The 24,862-nt window shown below is 42.6% G+C and overlaps 1 pseudogene; it reads right to left on the bottom strand.

Annotated features, from left to right (window-relative positions):
• Positions 1 to 15,638: 15,638 nt before the first annotated feature.
• On the bottom strand, positions 15,639 to 24,310 carry LOC138426477 (protein phosphatase 1A-like; annotated as a pseudogene).
• Between the last annotated feature and the right edge of the window lie 552 nt (positions 24,311 to 24,862).

The following is a 24,862-nucleotide window of genomic DNA, read 5'->3' as shown; positions in this document are numbered from 1 at the left end:
CAGGCTTGCTTTCCCTGGTCACTCCACCCTCACAAGTACAGACCCTGAACCAAAAAGTGCCTAGACACTTCCCTCCATCAAAACAGTAATTATAGTTACCAATGTGGAAAGGTGGGAGAGGGATAAATTAAGAGTTTGAGATTAATATATGTATACTACTTTATTTAATAGATAATCAACAAAGACCTAATGTATTGCACACGAATTCTGCTCAGTAGTCTGTATTATCCTGTATGAGAAATGAATCTAGAAAGAATGGATACATTTCTATGTATAGGGGAATTAATTTCTCATACAACACATATTAATATGATGGTATAAATCAACTATACTACTATATAGATTAAAAGCTGATTAATTTCTCATACAACTAATATTAATACGATGCTGTAAATCAACTATACTACTATATAGATTAAAAGCTGATTTTTTTTTAAATGCTTACATGTAGAGACCCATGGAGTTATTTAGACTTGCAGGATTTCAGATATGATGCTGGATATGCCAGAATGGGTGCAGAAATCTAGACATTTTCTGAGGTTATATTTTCCTGAGTTTTGGAGTCTTCTGTTTCTAGTGCCACCTTTGATTTTTCTTTGGAGGATCTAATACAAGGGCTTGGAGACACCAGCTGGGTGTTAGTTGAAGGGTAAGACAGAGGCGCTAGTAGGAGAGTGAAATCCCAGCTCCCTAGCCTTGGGTTGAGGTGCATTTGAGGCACAACTTACATCCCAAGTTCCCTGTGAAAACAGGCTGTAGCTTCCCTCTCCATGACTTGCATGATATCAGACCCAGACTGGTTTCATCCTTTTTCATGTCCTGCTTCCTCTGAGACCTCACTGGTTTCTCTGTGAGAATTTTTTTTTTTTAATTTTGGCTGAACTAGGTCTTCATTGCTGCTCAGGGCTTCTCTATTTGCAGCGAGTAGGGGCTACTCTGTAATTTCAGTGCACTGGCTTTTCAATCCTGTGCTTCTCTTGATATAGATCAGTCTCTAGGGCACTTAGACTCAATAGTTTTGGCCCACCTGGTTAGTTGCCTTGGAGCATTTGCCATCTTCCCAAACCAGGTCTCAAACGCATATCTTAAGCACTGGCTCAGAAGGGAAAACCCTCTGGAAGGAATTTGAAATAAATCACTTTTACATGAAACTTGGCACCATACCTTATTTATGAGGAGACTGATAGAGGATTGTCCCTGCTTCAAGCAACCTCCTGAGATCAGGACTGATTGAGGTGCCCCTCCCAAGGGTTCCTACAGGATCTTGAAGCTGTCCTGCCATATGGCTTTGTTCCCGCTTCAGTTTCTGAATCCCACACTAGAGCACAGCTTCTAGACTGCAGGGCTGTCACTTGACTCACTTCTAAGTATATATCAGTAGATACTGTCTCATTCAGACCCCAATGTCAAGACAAGGCTAACACAAAGATCAGTTATTCTTTTATGAGTGTTTGGTTACAGGTCCAACAAGTGTAATCAAATCCTGAATAACATTATCTTAAATACAATAAAATTTCAACTCTTTTTCATATAATGTTAGTGCAGGTCTCTCCACAGAGATGAGGGTTAACTTCTTTCTTGTCATATCTTCCACCTGTGTTACTTACTTCTGGTCTAACATGGCTGCTCCAGCTCCTGTCATTACAGGTACTAGAACAGAAAATAATACTTCAGTATGAAAGTGACATATCACCTCTACTCAAATTCCACTGGCCAAAGTATCTTCCATGTTCATGGAAAACATGGGGGTTGTGGGCACACAGAAGGGCAGGGGAATGTGATCCTACTGAAGAACATCATGATGAATATCACGGGCCACCACCATTCATTCATATCCCTGTATTCATTCTTCTTTGGTTCTCCCCACAGAGCTCTTGGTCTGTTTTGGCCTGCAGATATGAATATGGATGAGGTTAACAGAGAGGACACGATCCAGGCTGTACCAATATGGAGAAAACAAGAAAGGAAAGAAGATAAGAAAGTATAAAAATTCAAAATCTAAAGGAAAGCATGCTTATTATCATAATTTTGCATTTATACAATTTAGGTATAATGGTTGATGAATCAATTTATAAAATAAAAAATTGAGAAATGTAAAACTTAAATATATTCCCTAAACCCAACAAAATAATAAGGCTATATCATAGTAAACACATAGTAGTATCAGGATTAAGTTTGGATACACATTGCAAAAAACTAAAACAACTATAAATTTAGCAAGAAAAACTTGATTTTTCTCTCCCACTGAAACAAAGCTGGAGGTGGGCCAGCCAGAGCTTGGGTGGTATCCATCTCCTAGGTTACATGATTGTCCAATACAACTGCAGGAGTTCCAGCCATCACAACTAAAATCCAGACAACAGTTAGGAAGAAAGTAGAGAAGTGAAGAGTTCCATCTCTCAGCTAAATCAGTTCCTTGAAAGCAGTCTTTAAAGAAATCCCTCTTAAATATCTGCTTGCATCTCTGTCACCAATCATGACTAAGAGCATGGCTGGGTAGGAAATGCACTCCTGTAGTTACTGGGCTCATGGCTATATAACAAACTATTTTCAGTTTTGAAAGAGAAGCAGAGAATAGATCATTTTGTAGGTAGCTTGCATCACATGCCTAAAAGAAACTTTTTCTGAATGAATTAGGCTGAATGGCTGGGCATAGTGTGGAAGAAAGGAGAAAGGAACACCAACAAGAAACAGCTAGATGGTCCTGAACTGTGCTCCAGAAAAGAAGAGGCAGACTGGTCAGTATAGATCTTTTAAGGACTGGAGTGAGGAATATACACACCACATGACCCAATGTGATTTGAAAACTGCTTTTCCAGCTCAGATCCCAAATCTCTCTCAATTCTTCACCTTCTAAATACCTTGTCTTTGTTACTTCACATTCTGACCTACCTGTCTCACCTTCCTTATTTCTGTTCACATCCCTTCTCCATCAAGTCCACCAGCATTGCAAGATCCAGAACTGAGGAGTTAGCAATAATTTCTCGAATTGGGTAGAAACACAATGACTATTTCTGCTTTAATATTTGTTTGTCCTTACCAAGGTCTTTTGAAAGACTGAGATGGCTAGAATTATGGAAATCTCACATTTGAGGCCTGGTATGGAGAAGGAAACAGCAACCCACTCCAGTACTCTTGCCTGGAAAATCCCACGGACAAAGGAGACTGGTAGGCTACAGTCCATGGGGTCGCAAAGAGTCGGACACGACTGAGCGACTTCACTTCACTATGGATGTGAGAGTTGGACCTGGACCGTGAAGAAGGCTGAGCGCCAAAGAATTGATGCTTTTGAACTGTGGTGTTGGAGAAGACTCTTAAGAGTCCCTCGGACTGCAAGGAGATCCAACCAGTCCATTCTCAAGGAGATCAGCCCTGGGATTTCTTCGGAAGAAATGATGCTAAAGCTGAAACTGCAGTACTTTGGCCACCTCATGCGAAGAGTTGACTCATTGGAAAAGACTCTGATCCTGGGAGGGATTGGGAGCAGGAGGAGAAGGGGATGGCAGAGGATGAAATGGCTGGATGGCATTACTGACTCGATGGACGTGAGTTTGAGTGAACTCTGGGAGTTCGTGATGAACAGGGAGGCCTGGCATGCTGCGATTCATGGGGTCGCAAAGAGTCAGACATGACTGAACTTAACTGAACTGAACTGAAAAAAAAACATGTCTTTTTACATTGGTTGTTGGTGGTGATGCAGTCTCATAGTGGTTGTACGTCTGACATATTTTATCTTGTTTTTGATATGTATTTTTCTTGGGTATAGAATTCTGAGTCAATTATATTTCTCTCAGCATTTTAAGATGTGGTGCCAGTGTCCTCTGGGAAACATTTTTCCTATGCCTAATCTGCTGTCTTTCCCATTTTTGTTCTATTCTGTCTATTTTTCCTTCTGGTTACATTTCTTTTGTTGATTGTTTGAAACAATGAATTATCATACACCTTTGAATAGTTGTCCTATTTCTTGTCCTTGAATTTATTTACCTTCTGTGTTAATGGGTTTAAAGCTTTAATCAGATCTGGAAATTTTTCAGCCAGTAATTATGAAGTTCTTTTCTCTATTCTCCTTCTTTCACTTCTTGTGGGATTCCATTTATATATATTTCAATATTCTTAAAATTGTTTCAAATCTCTGTGATGCACAATTAATTGTTTCCCAGAGTATTTTCATTCCTATTTTCCATATCTCTATTTAACATACTCAATATTCTTCAGCTTCATGACTATAAAGATTATTATTCTAGGAAGCATTTTAATATCCTTCCCTGCTAATTATGTAATATATATTTTAACTGTGTTTTTACTAATTTATTTTTCCCTCATTTTGGATATTTTATTGCTTCTTTATGCATTGGAGACTTTTTTCTTTTTGAATTTATTTATTTATCTTAATTAGAGGATAATTACTTTACAATATTTTGATCGACATAGGACAAATATTTTCACACTTCATATGGAAATTTTAAGTTGGATATTGGATATGCCAATTTTTACCCTTTGGATGCTGGATATTCTTAATTTTTAAAAATTATTCATGGCACTGCTTGCAGACACTGTTAATTTCATGGAAACATTTGTATTTTTTGGAGGCTTGCTGTTCAAGTTTTTAGCTGATATAAGACCTGCCTTTAGATCAGGTTTATTATTCCCCACTAGTAAGGCAATATTGTCTTCATGGCCATGCTGATATCATGGGAATTATGAGTAATTTCCATGCTGGTGGGTGGGGACACCATTAGACTTGGTGCAGTTTGAGACTCAAGGATTGTTCCCTATAATCCTGACCAGTACTATTAACTCTCTGCTCTAAACTGGAAGGGTATCACCGGTACACTCCCACAGTTCTCTGTGTGTAGCTTTTTCCTGTAGACTCTAAATATCTAGAGTCTTAAATATTTCTTCTTGGGAGACTGTCTCTGCCTAGTTAGCTGTTCCATGTGTGTTGGAAACTATTTCTAGAGTTGGGGCAATTTTAGAACTCACCTTCCTTGCTCCCTGTCTCAGGAATTCATTCTCTGCTGCTTGACATTTGATGTAAAAAACTGCTCTTTCATTTATATCTTCTATTTTCAAGTTGTTTGAGACAGGAGAATAAATGTGTCTTTTGCTCCTCTATGTCTAGCAAAATGAAGGTGCCCCTGCAATCAGACCTCACTGAATGCCTGGTGAATGCTAGGCAGTGACTTCTGTGCATGGGTGCAGACTACTAGGGATATGGGGCTTTGGGCGAACCGCGTCTTGCTGGAGAAACATGACAGTTAAAATTGAATTTGCTATGGGTATGTTCAGTTCAGTTCAGTTCAGTCGCTCAGTCATGTCTGACTCTTTGTAACCCTATGGACTGCAGCACGCCAGGCTTCTCTGTCCTTCACCAACCCCTGGATCTTGCTCAAACTCATGTCATAAAGTCAGTGATGCCATCCAACCATCTAATGCTCGGTTATCTTCTTCTCCTCATGCCTTCAATCTATCTCAGTGATAGGGCCTTTTCTAATGAGTAAGTTCTTCACATCAGTTGGCCAAAGTATTTGAGTTTCAGCATCTGTCCTTCCAGTGAATATTTAGGATTGATTTCCTTTAGCATGGACTTGTTGGATCTCCTTGTAGTCCAAGGGACTCTCAAGAGTCTTGTCCAATGCCACAGTTCAAAATCTTCAATTCTTCATTTCTCACCATTCTTTATGCTCCAACTGTGACATCCATACATGACAACTGGAAAATAGCTTTGATTATACTGAACATTTTTTTAGCAAAGTAATGTCTTTGCTTTTAAAAATGTTGTTCGGCTTGTCATAACTTTACTTCAAACAAGCAAGCACCTTTTAATTTCATGGCTGCAGGCATCATCTTCAGTGATTTTGGAGCTCCTAAAAATAAAGTCTCTCACTGTTTCCACTGTTTAGCCATCTATTTGCCATGAAGTGATGGGATGAAATGCCATGATCTTGATTTTTTTAATGTTGAATTTAAGCCAGATATTTCACTCTCCCCTTTCACTTTCACCAAGAGGCTCTTTAGTTTCTCTTCACATTCTGCCATGAGAGTGGTCTCTTCTGCATATCTGAGGTTATTGATATTTCTCCCAGCAACTGTGTTTCCAGCCTGTGCTTCATCCAGTTGGGCATTTCGCATGATGTACTCAAAATATAATTTAAATAAGCAGGGTGACAATATACAGCCTTTAATTACTCCTTTCCTGATTTGGAACCAGTCTGCTGTTCCATATTCACTTCTAACTATTGCTTCTTGACCTGAATACAGATATCTCAGAAGGCAGGCAAGATGGTCTGGTATGCCAGTCTCAGTAAGTTTTCCACAGTTTATTGTGATCCACACTGTCAAAGGCTTTTACATGGTCAATAAAGCAGAAGTAGGTATATTTCTGGAATTCTGTTGTTTTTTCCATGATCCAATGAATGATGGCAATTTGATCTCTGGTCCCTCTGCCTTTTCTAAATCCAGCTTGAACATATGAAAATTCACAGTTCATGTACTGTTGAAGACTTGCTTGGATAAATTACTTTGGTAGCATGTGAGATGAGTGCAAGTGTGTGGTAGCTGAACATTCTTTGAAATCGCCTTTCTTTGGGATTGCAATGAAAACAACCTTTCTAATCCTGTGGCCACCGCTGAGTTTTCCAAATTTGCTAGTGTACTAAGTGCAGCACTTTAACAGCATCATCTTTTAGGATTTGAAATAGCTCAACTGCAATTCCATCACAACCACTAGCTTTACTCGTAGTGATGCTTCTTAAGGCCCTCTTGACTTCACATGTCAGGATGTCTAGCTCTAGTTGAGTGATCACACCATCGTGGTTATCTGGGTCATTAATATCCTATTTGTATAGTTCTTCTATATATTCTTTCAACCTCTTCTTAATATATTCTGCTTCCTTTAGGTCCATGCCTTTTATTTATTTTATTTGGCCCATGTTTGCATGAAACCATCCTTCCCTACCTCTAATTTTCTTGAGCAGATCTTTGGTCTTTCCCATTCTATTGTTTTTCTCTATATCTTTGCACCGATCACTTAGGAAGGCATTTTTTTTTTTTAAATCTCCTCTTGCTATCTTTGGAACTCTGCATTCAGGTTGGTGTGTTTTTGTTTTGTTTTTTTTTTTCCTTTTGCTTTTTGCTTCTCTTCTTTTTTACATTATTTCCGAGGCATTCTCCCAGAACCATTTTGCCATTTTGCATTTCATTTTATTGGGGATGGTCTTGATGAGGTACATATATTTCAAAAAATGAAGATCACTGCATCCAGTTTCATTATTTCGTGGCAAATACATGGGGAAACAATGAAAGCAGTGACATAGTTTATTTTCCTGGGCTCCAAAATAACTGCAGATAGTGACTGCAGCTGTGGGGGGCGGGGGGGGGGGGGGACACATTTGGTCCTTGGAAGAAAAGCTATGAAAAACCTTGACAGAATGCTAAAAAGCATAGGCATTACTTTACCAGCAAAGATCTGTACAGTCAAAGCTATGGTTTTTCCAGAGGTCGTAAGTAGATGTGAGAGTTGGAACATAAAGAAAGCTGAGCACCAAAGAATTGATGCTTTTGCACTGTGTGCTGGACAAGATTCTTGAGAATCCCTTGGACTGCACGGAGATCCAACCAGTACATCTTAAAGGAAATCAGTCCTGAATATTCATTGGAAGGACCGATGCTGAAGGTGAACCTCTATTATTTTGGCTAATTGATGGCTAGAACTGACTCATTATAAAAGACCCCGATGCTGAAAAAGATTAAAAGCAGGAGGCAAAGGGGAAGACAGAAGACAAAATTGTTGGGTGGCATCATCAACTTGATGAATATGAGTTTGAGCAAGCTCTGGGAGTTTGTGATGGACAGGGAAGCCTGGCATGCTGCACTTCATGATATAGCAAAGAGTGGACGTGACTGAGAGATTGAACTGAACTGATTTACAGAAGACAATCAGGGATCAGGCAGAAGTCTTTAAGGAAAGAGAAAGGAACAATTCCTGGATAGCTGACAATTTTGGGTCAGCAGGCCATTTCAAGTTGGAGAAGCTGTAGGGAAGCAATTCTATGCCAGGGGGAGAGAATGTTAAGAGAAAGGCAGGGTGGCAGTGCTGAAATTTCCCAGAGGACCAGATCCCACTTCTATTAAACTTTATCAATGTTCAATATTGTTAGGTGATTGGAAACATGAGTTTTGTTTTGGAAGTGGTAGAGGAATATTCAATGGAAGGACAGATGATGAAGCTCCAACACTTAGGCCAATGATGTCAAGAGCCAGCTCTTTCAAAGAGACCCTGATGCTGGGAAAGATTATGCGCAGAAGGAGAGAAATGAGAATATGAAATAATGAAAGACAGGGGGGCCTGTTTTGTTGCTGAACATGTAATCACAAAGAGTCAGACATGGCTTAGCAACTGAATGATACCAGTAAGGACACAGGGACAAATGAAGGTTCTGGTCCTGGTTGGAGTAGAGAAAGATTTAGTTGAAAGGGGAGGCTTCCCATCCTCTGGTGCAGGACTTTGAATCCAAAGCAAGGAGCACAAGATTTGAATGTTACCAAAAATTGTTTTCTAAAAAAACAAAAAAACTGTTTTCTGCAGGAGAGAGAGCTTTGACTGAGTTTGTTCTCTAGATTTTACTGAGGGATGTCGAAGGGATCTGAAGTGGGCTGAGTCTGCAAAAACCAGGTGACTGGCTGCTGGAGGGCGAGGCTTGTGGTAGACATCTGGCACTAGGTGCAAAACGGATCCAGAAAAAGTGTCCCTTCTGATGTGTACATGCCAATTTATCACATTGTTTCAGAAGACCACTTCAAAGTTGTTTTGGGGCAAGCAACAAATGGATGGGTGGTATGCTTTTGTCAACTCCTGTGGGTAATTAGATGACTAAATGTCTGGTTACTTCATTGCATGGTTGGAGTTATACTTGGGAAAGAAAACTAGATCAAGTCCACAAATATTTGGTCATTAAACAGCAAGCATAGGAAGGTTTCTAAGGCAACAGTAGGTAATTTAAGCATGAGTGGCCAAATGGGGACAGTTACATTTAACAGGCTGAGATTGTAATGTACAGGTTGCCATAGCTGTTGCTAGGACAAGTAACCATAACAGCTACTTCTTGCTACACTGGAGATGTGGAAACCAAAAAGAGACCAACAGCCTTACAACTCTCCTTGCAGTGTGATTTCAGGCTAGAAGTAGTTGACAAGGAAAGGCTGACTGGTAAGTCTGGGAAGGGAGCAATCTGAGCCAGTAATGATTAGCTTTTTTGTGGGCCCAGAAAACCGAAGCATTGGCTCAGTCAGAGTTCTGGGTCAGGTTCAGAGATAGATGTCATTTGGCTTGAATCAGTATTTACCATTGGGGATGGCAGCCATAACCTCTAAACAGAAGGTTTCCACCTCCTCAGGTGGCAAAATAATTCATACTTTTTCCAGACTCAGGACCAAGAAAGCCCTCTCAGGGCCACTTCTTCTTAGCAGGCACACATGCATCTAGAGGTGGAATTATCATCACGGTGCCCATTGACCAGATAAGAAAACTGAGGTTTTGGGACTTGATCAAGGTCATATAGCTAAGCACGTGAAAAGCCAAGCACAAACCCAGGGTAACAGTCCTCAAATTGTGTGTTTTTGCTCCACACCGACTGGGAGTGGTGGGTGGTGACCTGGCAACAATGCTTAAGCAGAAGCAAGCAGTACTTTAACTGAAGTACTTTAATTGAGGTAAGTATGGATAACATTCAGCTATGACTTAAATCAAATCCCTTATGGTTTTATAGTGGAGATGAAAAATAGATTCAAGGGATTAGGTGGAAGCCTGAAGGTATATGGATGGAGGTTTGTAACATTTTACAGGAGGTGGTCACCAAAAGCATCCCCAAGAAAAACAAATGTGAGAAGGAAAAGGGGTTGCCCGAGGAGGCCTTAAAAATAGCTGAGAAAATAAGAGAAGTGAAAGGCAAAGGAGAAAGGGAAAGGTGTACTGAATGGAATGAAAACTTCCAGAGAATAGCAAGGAGAGATAAGAATGTCTTCATAAGTGAACACTGCAAGATTTAGAGGGAAATAATATAATTGTAAAGAGTATAGATTGCTTCAGAAAAATTGGAGTTACCAGATGAGCACTTCATGCAAGGATGGGCTCAATAAAGGAAAGAAAATTCATAGACTTAACAGAAGCAGATGAGATTAAGAAGAGGTGGCAAGAACGCACAGAAAAACTGTACAAAAAATGGTCAGAAAGACCGGGATAGACCGGGATAGGGACGATGCTGGTGTCACTCATGTAAAGCCAGATATACTGGAGTAAGAAGTCAAGTGGGCCTTAGAAAGCATCACTACAAACAATGATAGGAGAGGTGATGGAATTTCAGCTGAGCTATTTAAAAATCCTGAAGAATGAGGCTGTAAAAGTGCTGTATTCAATATGTCAGCAAATTTGGAAAACTCAGCAGTGGCCACAGTGCTGGGAAAGGTCAATTTTCATTCCAATCCAAAAGAAAGGCAATTCCAAAGAATGTTAAACCTATCATGCAATTGCACTCATCTCACTTGCTAGCAAGGTATGCTCAAAATCCTTCAAGCTAAGCTTCAACACTACATGAACTGAGAACTTCCAGATGTACAAATTGGTTTGATGAACCAGAGATCAAATTTCCAACGTCCATTGGATCATAGAGAAAGCAAGAAAATACCAGAAGACATTTCTATCTGCTTTACTGACTATGCTAAAGCCTTTCACTGTGTGGACCAAAACAAATTGTGGAAAATTCTTAAGGAAATGGGAGTACCAGATCACCTTACCAGTCTCTTGAAAAGTCTGCATGTAGGTCAAAAATTGGCAGTTAGAATCATACACGGAATAACTGAAAGATTTAAAACTGGGAAAGCAGCATGACAAGGTGTACATTCTCACTCTGGTTATTTAACTTCTATGTAGGATTCATCATTCAATATACGGAACTGCATAAATCCCAAGCTACAATAAAGATTTCTGGGAGAAATATCAACATCCGCAGATATGAAGATGAAACTGTCCTAATGGCAGAAAGCAAAGAAGAACTAAAGAACCTCTTGATGAGGAGAGGAGATGCAAAAACAGGCTTAAAACTCAACATCCAAAACACTCTTCGCAAAAATATACTCAAGATTCTTGGCATCAGGTCCCACCACATCAGCATATAGATGAGGGAAAAGTGGAAACTGGCAGATTTTATTTTCTTGGGCTCCAAAACCACAAAGGACCTTGACTGAAGCCAAAAATTAAAAGACACTTGCTCCTTGGAAGGAAGAAAGGCTATGAAAAACCTGCACAGTGTATTAAAAAGCAGAGACTCACTTTGCTACAGAGGTCTGTAGTGTCACAGCTATGATTTTTCCAGTAATCATGTACAGATGTGTGATCTGGACCATAAGAAAGGGTGAATGCCAAAGAATTGAGCTTTTGAACTGTGGTTCTTGAGAAGATTCAAGAGCTGACTCATTTGAAAAGGTGCTGATGTTGGGAAAGATTGAGGGCAGGAGGAGAAGGGGATGACAGAGAATGAGATGGTTGGATGGCATCACCAACTCAATGCACATGAATATGTGTGGACTCCAGGAGTTGGTGATGGACAAGGAGGTCTTTCATGCTGCTGTTCATGGGCTCACAAAGAGTTGAACTTGACCGAGCAACTGAACTGAACTGAAGTTGTTGAACATAGTGTCAGATTTCTTTCCTTTTTTCCTTTTGGTATTCTTTGGTTTTGTTTTGATGGGCAGGACTTTTGTTTTCCCTTAGAAGATACTCCACTCTGAATGTAGAGTCATAAGTCTGAACTTTAAAACCGCTTAAGTAATGTGCCATGATCACACTAGGACAACAGCCTTGTTTAACTCAATGAAACCAAGCCATGCCTGTGGGGCAATCCAAGATGGGCAGGTCATGGTGGAGAGGTCTGACAGAATGTGGTCCACTGGAGAAGGGAATGGCAAGCCACTTCAGTAGTCTTGCCTTGAGAACCCCATGAACAGTATGAAAAGGCAAAATGATAGGATACTGAAAGAGGAACTCCCCAGGTCAGTAGGTGCCCAATATGCTACTGGAGATCAATGGAGAAATAACTCCAGAAAGAATGAAGGGATGGAGCCAAAGTAGAAACAATATCCAGTTGTGGATGTGACTGGTGATAGAAGTAAGATCGGATGCTGTAAAGAGCAATATTGCATAGGAACCTGGAATGTCAGGTCCATGAATCAAGGCAAATTGGAAGTGGTCAAACAAGAGATGGCAAGGGTGTTGTCGACACTCTAGGAATCAGCAAACTAAAATGGACTGGAATGGGTGAATTTGACTCAGATGACCATTATATCTACTACTGCAGGCAGGAATCCCTCAGAAGAAATGGAGTAGCCATCATGGTCAACAAAAGAGTCTGAAATGCAGACTCTTTTAGATACAATCTCAAAAATGACAGAATGATTTCTATTCATCTCCAAGGCAAAACATTCAATATCACAGTTGTCCAAGTCTATGCCCCAACCAGTAACGCTGAAGAAACTGAAGTTGAAAGGTTTTATGAAGACCTACAAGACCTTTTAGAGCTAACACCCAAAAAAGATGTCCTTTTTATTATAGGGGACAGGAATGCAGAAGTAGGAAGTCAAGAAACACCTGGAGTAACAGGCAAATTTGGCCTTGGAATGCGGAATGAAGCAGGGCAAAGATTAATAGACTTTTGCCAAGAAAATGCACTAGTCATAGCAAACACCCTCTTCCAACAACACAAGAGAAGCCTCTACACATGGACATCACCAGATGGTCAACACCAAAATCAGATTGAATATATTCTCTGCAACAAAAGATGGAGAAGCTCTATACAGTCAACAAAAACAAGACCAGGAGCTGACTGTGGCTCAGATCATGAACTCCTTATTACAAAATTCAGACTCAAATTGAAGAAAGTAGGGAAAACCGCTAGACCATTCAAGAATGACCTAAATCAAATCCCTTATGATTATACAGTGGAAGTGAGAAATAGATTTAATGGCCTAGATCTGATAGATAGAGTGCCTGATGAACTACGGACTGAGGTTCGTGACATTGTACTGGTGACAGGGATCAAGACCATCCCCATGGAAAAGAAATGCAAAAAAGCAAAATGGATGTCTGGGGAACCCTTACAAATAGCTGTGAAAAGAAGAGAGGCGAAAAGCAAAGGAGAAAAGGAAAGGTATAAGCATCTGAATGCAGAGTTTCAAAGAATAGCAAGAAGAGATAAGAAAGCCTTCTTCAGTGATCAATGCAAAGAAATAGAGGAAAAGAACAGAATGGGAAAGACTAGCGATCTCTTCAAGAAAATTAGAGATACCAAGGGAACATTTCATGCAAACATGGTGTTGATAAAAGACAGAAATGGTCTGGACCTAACAGAAGCAGAAGATATTAAGAACAGGTGGCAAGAATACACAGAAGAACTGTACCAAAAAAGATCTTCACGACCCAGATAATCATGATGATGTGATCACTGATCTAGAGCCAGACATCCTGGAACGTGAAGTCAAGTGGGCCTTAGAAAGCATCACTAGGAACAAAGCTAATGGAGGTGATGGAATTCCAGTGGAGCTCTTTCAAATCCTGGAAGATGATGCTGTGAAAGTGTTGCACTCAATATGCCTGCAAATTTGGAAAACTCAGCAGCGGCCACAGGACTGGGAAAGGTCAGTTTTCATTCCAATTCCAAAGAAAGGCAATGCCAAAGAATGCTCAAACTACTGCACAATTGCTCTCATCTCACATGCTAGTAAAGTAATGCTCAAAATTCTCCAAGCCAGGCTTCAGCAATACGAGAACTGTGAATTCCCTGATGTTTAAGCTGGTTTTAGAAAAGGCAGAGGAACAAGAGATCAAATTGCCAACATCCCCTGGATCATGGAAAGAGCAAGAGAGTTCCAGAAAAACATCTATTTCTGCTTTATTGACTATGCCAAATCCTTTGACTGTGTGGATTACAATAAACTGTGGAAAATTCTTAAAGAGATGGGAATACCAGCCCACCTAACCTTCCTCTTGAGAAATCTGTATGCAGGTCAGGAAGCAGCAGTTAGAACTGGACATGGACCAACAGACTGGTTCCAAATAGGAAAAGGAGTATATCAAGGCTGTATATTGTCACCCTGCTTATTTAACTTCTATGCAGAGTACATCATGAGAAACGCTGGACTGGAAGAAACACAAGCTGGAATCAAGATTGCCGGGAGAAATATCAATAACCTCAGATATGCAGATGACACCACCCTTATGGCAGAAAGTGAAGAGGAACTAAAAAGCCTCTTGATGAAAGTGAAAGAAGGGAGCGAAAAAGTTGGCTTAAATCTCAACATTCAGAAAACGAAGATCATGGCATCTGGTCCCATCACTTCACGGGAAATAGATGCGGAAATAGTAGAATCAGTGTCAGACTTTATTTTTGCGGGCTCCAAAATCACTGCAGATGGTGACTGCAGCCATGAAATTAAAAGACGCTTACTCCTTGGAAGAAAAGTTGTGAGCAACCTAGATAGTATATTCAAAAGCAGAGACATTATTTTGCCGACTAATTTCCGTCTAGTCAAGGCTATGGTTTTTCCTGTGGTCATGTATGGATTTGAGATTTGGACTGTGAAGAAGGCTGAACGCCAAAGAATTGATGCTTTTATTTTTTTTAAGTGCATATTAATTTTAATAATGCAGGCACAACAGGATTTAAGTATATAGTGTATCAATGTTTGCATGCTATTAAAGGTCTTTAACGTGCAAAGTAATAACATTAGGAGCCCCCCCAAAAAATGTGCTTTAACACTATCATAGACATGTCAAGTTTTTCCTGCTTAAAGAAAATATATAATCTCCATGCTTATTGCATTTATGCAATAAACTGTAATTCTCTGGTGATACTTAATATTTATACCAAATAGCAGCTGCATCAATAATTATTTTAACATTTTTCAAATATTTGAAGGCATCACACTTGAGAGTTACAAATGCCTTTGCAATTGTCTCAAAGCAATCTGCAGAATTATGATAAATACACTTCCATAATTTCCAACTTAATTACTTGAATTATCCAGCATTTACATTTCTGCCAGGTAGAGACCTAGTATATCTTCTATTCAGGTTTATGTTGTCTAGGTGAGGCAGTTTATGGCTTAGGCAAGAATCTTTGAAATAGTTTAAAATAAATTTTTAAAAGCTGTGGTACATGAAAGGTATTAATAGCCAGGCTATAATCTTTAAGTTCTTATTTTAAAATTCCCAAAGATGTTAAATTCATAAATACAGCTTCACACAAAAGATGGCATTCAAATTATCACCATCATAAACAATCTATTTATAATAAACCATAAATCAGACTTTCCTGGCATAAAATTATTCATGCCAGTGAATTAATCAAGAATTTGAAAGCATACAAACACTTTACCAAGTATCCTGAACAGAATGTACTGGGCCATACTTGTTATTTCTAATATAACTATAATAGGACAGTAACAAATACGTCAACAGCTACTACAGAAATGCCCTTTCTCACTTGTGTACACTAAACACCAAATGTTGAAGTCATGTACGTAAAGATCTAAAAGTTAACATGTTATAAAAGTTTGATTATGTTGAGGTTTTTCTTTAATAAAGCTACTTATTTTTTCTTAAGTGATCCACCTTCTACTCTGCTTTCCAGGTATTTGTCCAACTCTTCCTCCTTCTTCACTGCTTCTGGCGATACTTTGGGTGAATTTGGAAAACAGATCAATATCACACTCATGTTGTAGCGACTTCCCTTATACAAACAGGTGTCGACTATTTCATTGCAAACTTTCTCAAGGTCATCAGTGACTTCAAGTCTGGATCTTACAAAATCACAGAGCTCTTCATTTCCCATGACATCCCAAATACCATCACATGCAAGAATAATGAATTGATCATCTTCTTCAGATCTTTCAATATCATGGACTTCAGGCTCTGGTGAAACAAGCTGCTCTGTAGGACCTTTTCCATGGACACATTTGTAATCAAAGTCCCCAAGGGCCCTTGACACAGCCAGAGAGCCATTCACACGCTGAATCATTACAGAATCACCTGCATTCTGAATTCGTTCTTTTTCCAGTGGATTACTTGGTTTGTGATCTTGTGTGAAGAAGTAAACTTTCCTGTTCCTAGACAGTAACCCTCTTGAGTCTCCACAGTTGAAGTAGGTGTGTTGAGGAGAAATGAGGACACCCACAGCTGTTGACTGTTAGGGACCAAACGACAGGCTCTAGGACCTGAATCATGTTTACCAGAAAGAGATAGGATATGCGCTCATCCTGCCTGGCCAATCATGTAATGCCAGCTACTCCTGTAACTGAGACAAAGAACTGCCTGTATATAAGCCACCATACTCCTTTGTTGGGGGCTCTTGTCAGATTCCCTTGTGTGGGATGAGATTTGGGCCCTAGCGCGCTAGGAATAAACAAACTCCCTTCTTGCATTTGCAATACTGTGGTGGACTTGCTCTCTCGGTCGGTTCGGAGATACGGGCTCGGAGCATAACATCTGGGGGCTCGTCCAGGATCTCTTTCCCGCCAGGGAGGACAACTCTCCTGGTAGAAGGGAGTAACCTCATTAGGAGATAAGAGCTCTGAGCACCGGTGCTAATGTTGCAGAAGCCCAGATTAAGTCCGGGGCCCAGTATCGTACTGGGGAGGCATCTGGCTGTAAAGTGCAGAGGCAAGTCCAGCGTAAGGCCGGGGCCTAGTTTTGTGCTGGGGAGGCGGCTGGCTCTGGTTACTGGATTAAGTCCAGCATAAGGCCGGGGCCCGGTTTTGTGCTGGGGAGGCGGCTGGCTCTGTGAACATCCTGCAGGTAAGATTGAGTGCATTGTCGGTGGCCACCTTGTGTTTGTTATCTGTTTGTCTATTCGTGGTGTCTGCATTGCTCTTTGTGTGCTCTGTTGGCTCCCAGTGTACTTTTCTGTGATCATGGGACAAACAACTTCTACTCCTTTATCACTTATGATTAACCACTTCTCTGATTTCAAGTCTAGAGCACAGAATCTATCATTGCTGGTGAAGAAAAGCAAGTTAGTAATGTTTTGTTCTGCCGAGTGGCCTGCTTTTGATGTCAGCTGGCCACAAGAAGGCACCTTCAGCCTGCCTACTATTCAAGTGGTCAGAGAGAAGGTGCTCGCCCCCTACCCTTCGGGACACCCAGCCAGACCAAACTCCATACATTTTGGTCTGACAGGACCTGGTGGAAAACCCCCTGGCCTGGCTAAAACCTTTTGTTTTTCAGCCCCTCACTTCCCTTCCCTCTTCCCCGCCCTTGCTTCCACAGGTTCCACAGGTTTCATTGCGAGAAGCCAAAAAGAAAACCAAGCCTTCAGCTCCTCCCAGAAAAAGGGGCCCCGCCTAGGAAACTCGGGGAAAGGTGAAAAAAAAAAAAATGGCCGGCATAGCGGAAGAAGACCGGGAGGTTCCCTCCTCCACCATTCATGCGTTTCCGGTCCGGGGCGGGGCCAGCCAGAGAGGGTGGAGAACGGACATATCAGTATTGGCCCTTCTCCACTAGTGATTTGTACAACTGAAAAACCCAGACTCCCTCCTTCTCTGAAAAACCGCAGGGTCTTATTGATCTTTTAGAGTCTATCCTGTTTACTCACAATCCCACTTGGGATGATTGTCAGCAACTGTTACAGGTACTTTTTACTACAGAGGAGCACGAACGGATCCTGTCAAAAGCCCGGAAAAATGTGCCAGGGGTGGATGGGAGGCCCACAATACAGTCTAACCTCATTGAGGAGGGGTTCCCCTTGGTGCGACCCAACTGGGACTTCGAACGCGCTGAAGGTAAGGAGCATCTCCGAGTGTACCATCAGACTCTCATGGCTGGCCTCAGAGTGGCCACCAGAAAGCCAACTAATTTGGCCAAAATAAATTCAGTGAGACAAGAGCCAAATGAGAGCCCAGCAGCCTTCCTGGAAAGGATAATGGAAGCTTTTAGACAGTATACCCCTATGGACCCACAGGCAGATGAGTCACGAACGGCAGTTATGTTAGCACTTGTAAATCAAGCAGCCCCCGATATTAGAAAAAAGTTACAAAAGATAGAGAGGTTAAGTGAACAATCCTTGCAAGATCTAGTGAGGGCAGCCGAGAGAGTTTTTAATCATAGAGAGACCCCAGAAGAGAGAGAGGACCGCATTAGAAGAGAAGAAAGAGAATTTAGAGCTGAAGAAAACCGTAAACATCAAAAAGAGCTGGCCCAGATATTTTTTGCTGGGGTTGAAAACAAAAGCAGGTTCCAGAAAGGAAAAAAATTGGACTCAAAAACTGAAGAAAAAACGACAAGGCGTAAGCTTGAGAAAAACCAATGTGCATTTTGTAAAGAGTTTGGACGTTGGAAAGATAAATGCCCCAAGAAAAATCTAAAAGAGGGGCCCAAGGACCCCAAGAACAAGACTCCCTCTCCAGACAGTCATATCCTCTACGCGGGTGAGGATAGCGACTAGGGGGTCAGGGCTCGAAGCCCCTCCCCAAGTCCTGGGTAACTATAAATGTGGAGGGGAAACCGGTTGGATTCATGGTGGACACGGGAGCCCAATACTCAGTCTTAAACCAAAAAGATGGACCCATGTCTAAAAAAAAGTAGCTGGGTGCAGGGAGCAACCGGGACTAAACGATATGGATGGACTACAAAATGGCATGTGAACTTGGGGGCCCACCAGGTAACCCATTATTTTCTGGTGATACCTGAGTGTCCAGCACCCTTGTTGGGAAGAGATTTACTGTCTAAAGTGAATGCCCAAATTCATTTCAACCACGGACAAGTGTCGGTTTTAGATGGGACTGGGCATCCTCTTCAGGTCCTGTGTCTGGCATTAAAAGATGAATACAGACTCTACTTGCCAGAGGCCCCAGCGACAATAAGCCCCGAAGTACAACCATGGGTTCAAAGATACCCTCAGGCCTGGGCTGAAACAGCAGGAATGGGACTGGCCAAACAGAGGCCCCCTATCATTGTGGAACTGAAAGCCAGTGCTTCCCCGGTGAGGGCATGGCAGTATCCCATGAGTCAAGAGGCTCGACAAGAAATTACTCCTCATATACAATGCCTCATAGACGCTGGGGTCCTGAAAAGGTGCCGGTCCCCATGGAACACTCCCCTGTTGCCTGTGAAAAAGCCTGGGGGAACTGATTTTAGACCGGTTCAAGATCTACGAAAAGTCAACAAACGGGTGAACGATATTCATCCTATGGTTCCTAACCCTTATACATTGCTAAGCAACTTGCCTCCAAATTACATTTGGTACACTGTTTTAGATTTAAAAGATGCGTTTTTCAGTTTGCCTCTTGCCCCCGCAAGCCAAGAAATCTTTGCCTTCGAATGGCAGGAAGACGGTGGTCAGACCCCTGTGCAGCTGACATGGACTTGCTTACCACAGGGTTTCAAAAACTCGCCCACGTTATTTAATGAGGCCCTGGACGAAGACCTCCATGAGTATCGGGTTGAACACCCTACCATTGTTTTATTACAATATGTTGATGACCTTATGCTGGCAGCGGCTACAGAGAAAGAGTGCCAAGAGGCAACAGGTGACCTTCTCCAAACCTTAGGGACTTTAGGTTACAGGGCTAGTGCCAAAAAGGCCCAGATTGCCAAGCAAGAGGTTACATACCTCGGTTATAAGATAAAACAGGGCCAGAGGTGGCTAACACAGGCTATAAAAGAAACCATCCTCCAGATCCCTGAGCCGGCTAACCCTAGACAAGTGAGAGAATTTCTGGGAACTGTGGGATATTGCCGGTTACGGATCTTGGGGTTTGCAGAAAAGGCCAGGCCCCTATATAAAGGGACCAAAGAAAACAAGGACTGGGAATGGACTGAGCCAATAAAAGAGGCCTTCCAAGAGCTCAGGCGAGCCTTGCTAGAAGCTCCTGCCCTTGCCCACCCTGATCCATCTAAGCCTTTCCAATTATTTGTAGATGAAAAGCAGGGGATAAAAAAAGGGGTACTAACACAGAGATGGGGACCATGGAAGCGACCTGTAGCTTACCTTTCCAAGAGACTGGACCCAGTGGCAGCCGGATGGCCACCTTGCCTCTGTATCATCGCGGCCACTGCGCTCTTAGTCCACGATGCTGATAAACTGACTTATGGACAGAGACTCTTGGTCTACACTCCTCATGCCATAGAGAGAGTTTTAAAGCAACCCCCAGGTAAATGGATATCTAATGCCCGCTTGACACACTACCAGGCCTTGCTACTTGACACCCCACGGATTCATTTCCAAATGCCCTACACTCTAAATCCGGCCACTCTTTTGCCCAATCCGGAGGAAAATAGCCCCCTCCATGATTGTGATGAGATACTGGCCGGGGTAACAGCAATGCGAAAAGACTTAACCGATACTCCACTGGATTACAGTGAGCTAAAATGGTCCACAGATGGCAGCAATTATATAAAAGTTGGACAGAGACGGGCAGGAGCCTCAGTAGTAGATGACTCTGGACAGACAATATGGGCAGAGGCCCTTCCCCCGGATACCTCAGCACAAAAGGCAGAGTTAATTACCCTGATTCAAGCATTAGAGAGAGCCAAAGGAAAAAAAAATAACTATTTTCACTGACAGTCGCTATGCTTTTGGCACGGTACACATCCAGGGCCCAGTATATCAGGAACAGGAGTTTTTGACAGCTGAAAAAAAACAAAAGAAATTAAAAACTTGCCTGAAATCCGTAGACTTTTAGAGGCTGTACAGATGCCTCAGGCTGTGTCAATAGTACACTTACCTAGACATCAGAAGGGTGACAGCCCCACGGCACGAGGGAATCGTGCCGCAGACCTGGCAGCTCAAAAAGTAGCTGATGAAGATTTCATCACCCCTGTGTTGCCAATCGGACTTCCACCTCCAGGTATGGGAACTCTGCCCCCAACCGCTGAGTATTCATCCACAGACCTTGCTTGGATCCAAAAACACACCAACCTTCAAAAAGATAAAAATGGATGGTACCGAGACTCAGACGGCTACTTGATACTCCCTGCTCAGTTGGGACGGCAACTATGTGAGCATTTGCACTTGTCTACTCATCTGGGAGAAAAGAAGACTCTGATGCTCTTTCAAACTGCACGCCTCCGATTTCCCCCACACCAGACAACTGTAAAGAACATAGTGCATGCTTGTAAGGTGTGTCAACAGATGAGGCCAGGAAAAGGACAACATGCAGGACTGAGGTATCAGGGAGAAAGACCAGGGCAACATTGGGAAGTAGATTTCACCGAGGTAAGGCCAGGCAAGAATGGTTACCGGTACTTGTTAGTGTTGGTGGATACCTTCTCAGGGTGGGTGGAGGCTTTTCCTACAAAGGGAGAAACCGTGATGATAGTGGCAAAAAAAGATTTTAGAAGAAATAGTTCCCAGGTTTGGCCTGCCAGTGACCATCAGCTCTGATAATGGACCTGCTTTTGTGAGTCAAATAGTTCAGAGCCTTGCCCTAGCCCTGGGGACTAAATGAAAGTTACATTGTGAATACAGTCCACAGAGCTCAGGGCAAGTAGAAAGAATGAATCGGACTCTAAAAGAAACTTTAACTAAATTGGCTATAGAGACTGGCGGGGACTGGGTGACCCTCCTTCCCTTCGCCCTCTTCCGTGCGCGTAATACTCCTTATCAACTTAATCTGACCCCATTTGAAATTCTGTATGGGAGATCTCCCCCTGTATGTCCAATATTTAAAGGGAAGAAACTACCGCCTCCCACATTGGGGAAATTCCAAGAGGCCTTGATGGCCTTAAGCAAGGTGCACTCTCGTGTCTGGAAACTGCTCCGGGAAATACATGTGGGTCAAAATAAGGGAACTCTTCCCTCACATGACATTGGCCCAGGAGACTGGGTATGGGTCAAAAGGCACCAAACCAAAGCACTAGAACCCAAATGGAAGGGTCCTTATATTGTTCTTCTTACCACCCCAACTGCCCTAAAGGTCAACGGTATTGGGCCTTGGGTTCATTGCAACCATGTACGCCCAGCTGCTTCAGCAGAGCAGGAAGACGCTAAGAAAGAATGGGAAGCATCTCTGCACCCGTCCAACCCCCTGAGGCTAAAGCTTCGAAGGCACCAACAGGACCAGGACAACTCGGCTGGGCCGTCTTGTGGATGACCCAGTTACTCTGCTCCGGAGTTGCCAGCGTGAACCCACATCAACCCGTCAAAATCACCTAAAAACTGCAAAATAGACTAATACGTGAGATGCTTAACTCCACCACCGAAATACATCCACCAAATACTTGGTGGCCAGACTTATACTTTGACCTTAAGCTGATGGTAAATATACCCTGAAAGAGGGGCAAGCTCCGAAATCATGCATTCTGGGCATGTCCAGGTGCGCCCAGGCATAACTAAAAGATCTGTGGGGAGATACAGGGGGGATTCTGTGCTGCCCTAAAAAAAAAGAGTGTTGTTTTTATGCTGATCACACAAAAATAGTAAAAAAATCTATGGCCAAAATAAGAGAGGGACTAGCCCAATGTAAACGAGAACATGAGGCTCAACAAAGATGGTTTGAGTCTTTGTTTCAACAATCCCCTTGGTTGACCACCCTAATCTCCACCTTGTTGGGACCCCTGCTAATACTTTTACTAATGCTTACCTTTGGCCCATGTATTATCAATAGACTTATAGCCTTTGTAAAAAAAAAAAAAAAGGCATAAATACAGTACAGCTGTTTGTGCTTCGACAACAATATCAAACTGTGTCTCAAGACCGAGATGAAGCTTCCTCTATATGATCTAAAGACAGGGGGGAATGTTAGGGACCAAACAATGGGCTCTAGGACCTGAGTCATGTTTACCAGAAAGAGACAGGATATGCGCTCATCCTGCCTGGCCAATCATGTAACGCCAGCTACTCCTGTAACTGAGACAAAGAACTGCCTGTATATAAGCCACCATACTCCTTTGTTGGGGGCTCTTGTCAGATTCCCTTGTGTGGGATGAGATTTGGGCCCTAGCGCGCTAGGAATAAACAAACTCCCTTCTTGCGTTTGCAATACTGTGGTGGACTTGCTCTCTTGGTCTGTTCGGAGATACGGGCTCAGAGCATAACATTGACCCACTTCTGTCAGCACCGTGTTTCTTCTCCGACATACCTCTCATGTTCATCAATCTCCAGGAAACCTGTTCTGATTCCATTCTTCACATTTTCCACAGAAGGTGCTCCTGCAGACCCTTTAAAATCCTGGTTATTGGTGATGTGATCTAACAAATGCTCACAGCAGTATTTGGCAACCTGAGAACCAGCATGCCCATCATACACAGCAAAGGACCATGTTTCAAGTCCACTTGTCAAACCGATCACAGCAGTATGTCCATCCTCCATTTCAACTCGCCAGCCTTGCATGCTGCTTAGCCCATATTGCAACCCATTACCCTGCCCCTGGGCATTATGTTTTTCCATCTTTGGTTTGTCTAAAAATGCTCCCATTATGTCTTGATTCTCTAGGTCCGGAGCAGCCGCGGACGGGCAAGTCCCTGGTCCGCTGAGGTGGCGGGCGACGGCGGCCAGGGAGGGGGCAGAAGGGGAGTCACCATGGCTGCAGCCGGCCAGGTCAGGCGGGGGGAGGGGGCGGAGGAGGGGAGGAGCCAGGCTGCGTCCAGGCCCGAGGCTCAGATCATCCAGGCGTTGGAGCGGGAGGCGGAGATAGGTCCGGGAGGGAGGAAGAAGAGCCGAAGAGTCATAGCTTTCATGTCCCACCTGCCTGGCGCCCCCCACCCCCCACTCCCCAAACTGTGGTGTTGGAGAAGACTCTTGAGAGTCACTTGGACTGCAAGGAGATCCAACCAGTCCATTCTGAAGGAAATCAACCCTGGGATTTCTTTGGAAGGAATGATACTAAAGCTGAAGCTCCAGTACTTTGACCACCTCATGAGAAGAGTTAACTCATTTGCAAAGACTCTGATGCTGGGAGGGATTGGGGGCAGGAGGAGAAGGGGATGACAGAGGATGAGATGTCTGGATGGCATCACGGACACGATGGATGTGAGTCTGAGTGAATTCCGGGAGATGGTGGTGGACAGGGAGGCCTGACATGCTGCGATTCATTGGGTCACAAAGAGTTAGACACGACTGAGCGACTGAATTGAACTGAACTGAAGTAATGTGTTGTTATAGGTAGACAGTCAACAACTTGATGTAATTAGATTCATTAGTTTTTGTTCTCAGTTTTTTCAGTTCAGTAGAGTCCTACAGTTGTGTCCGTCTCCTTGCAACGGCAAGACTGCAGCATGCCAGGCTTCCCTATCCATAAAGAACTCCCGGAGCTTTCTCAAGCTCATGTCCATTGTCTTGGTGATGCTATCCAACTATCTCATCCTCTGGCTTCCACTTCTCCTCTTGCCTTCAATCTTTCCTAATATCAGGGGTTTTCCAATGAGTCAACATGTTTAGTATGCATTCAGTCTCTTTTAAAATAAATCAACATGAATTAAATTCTTCTCTGTCCCCACTGCACTCCCAGCTCTCAGCCAGAAACAAAAACCTGCAGAAACTGAAGGCTGATTCCAGCACATCACTGTGGAGATTTTGTTCCCATTTTTTTTTTCCAGGAAAATAAAATTAATTGCTAACATTAAAAACAGTAGATTGTACAGAAATATACAAACTTCTGATTCTCTTGAAAACATCACCAACTGGCCTGCTTTCCAGCATGGGTGAAGTGGAAGAAAGGCTGCCCCAAGAGTTAAGGCCTGTGCTGCCCAGATTCCAACATGGCCACTTAGCCCTAATATCATTTCTCCTGCCTCCTGGGGCCATGCGTTCATGAGAACTAGACTTCTAGCTCTCTTAAGATAAAGACTAATTTTGTCTTGATCAACTTTGACTTTGAA

The sequence above is a fragment of the Ovis canadensis genome, chromosome 21 (genome assembly GCF_042477335.2).
Source record: "Ovis canadensis isolate MfBH-ARS-UI-01 breed Bighorn chromosome 21, ARS-UI_OviCan_v2, whole genome shotgun sequence".
Classification (NCBI taxonomy): domain Eukaryota; kingdom Metazoa; phylum Chordata; class Mammalia; order Artiodactyla; family Bovidae; genus Ovis; species Ovis canadensis.
Note: the sequence above shows the minus strand (reverse complement) of the source record. Positions and strands in the feature narration are given on the sequence as shown.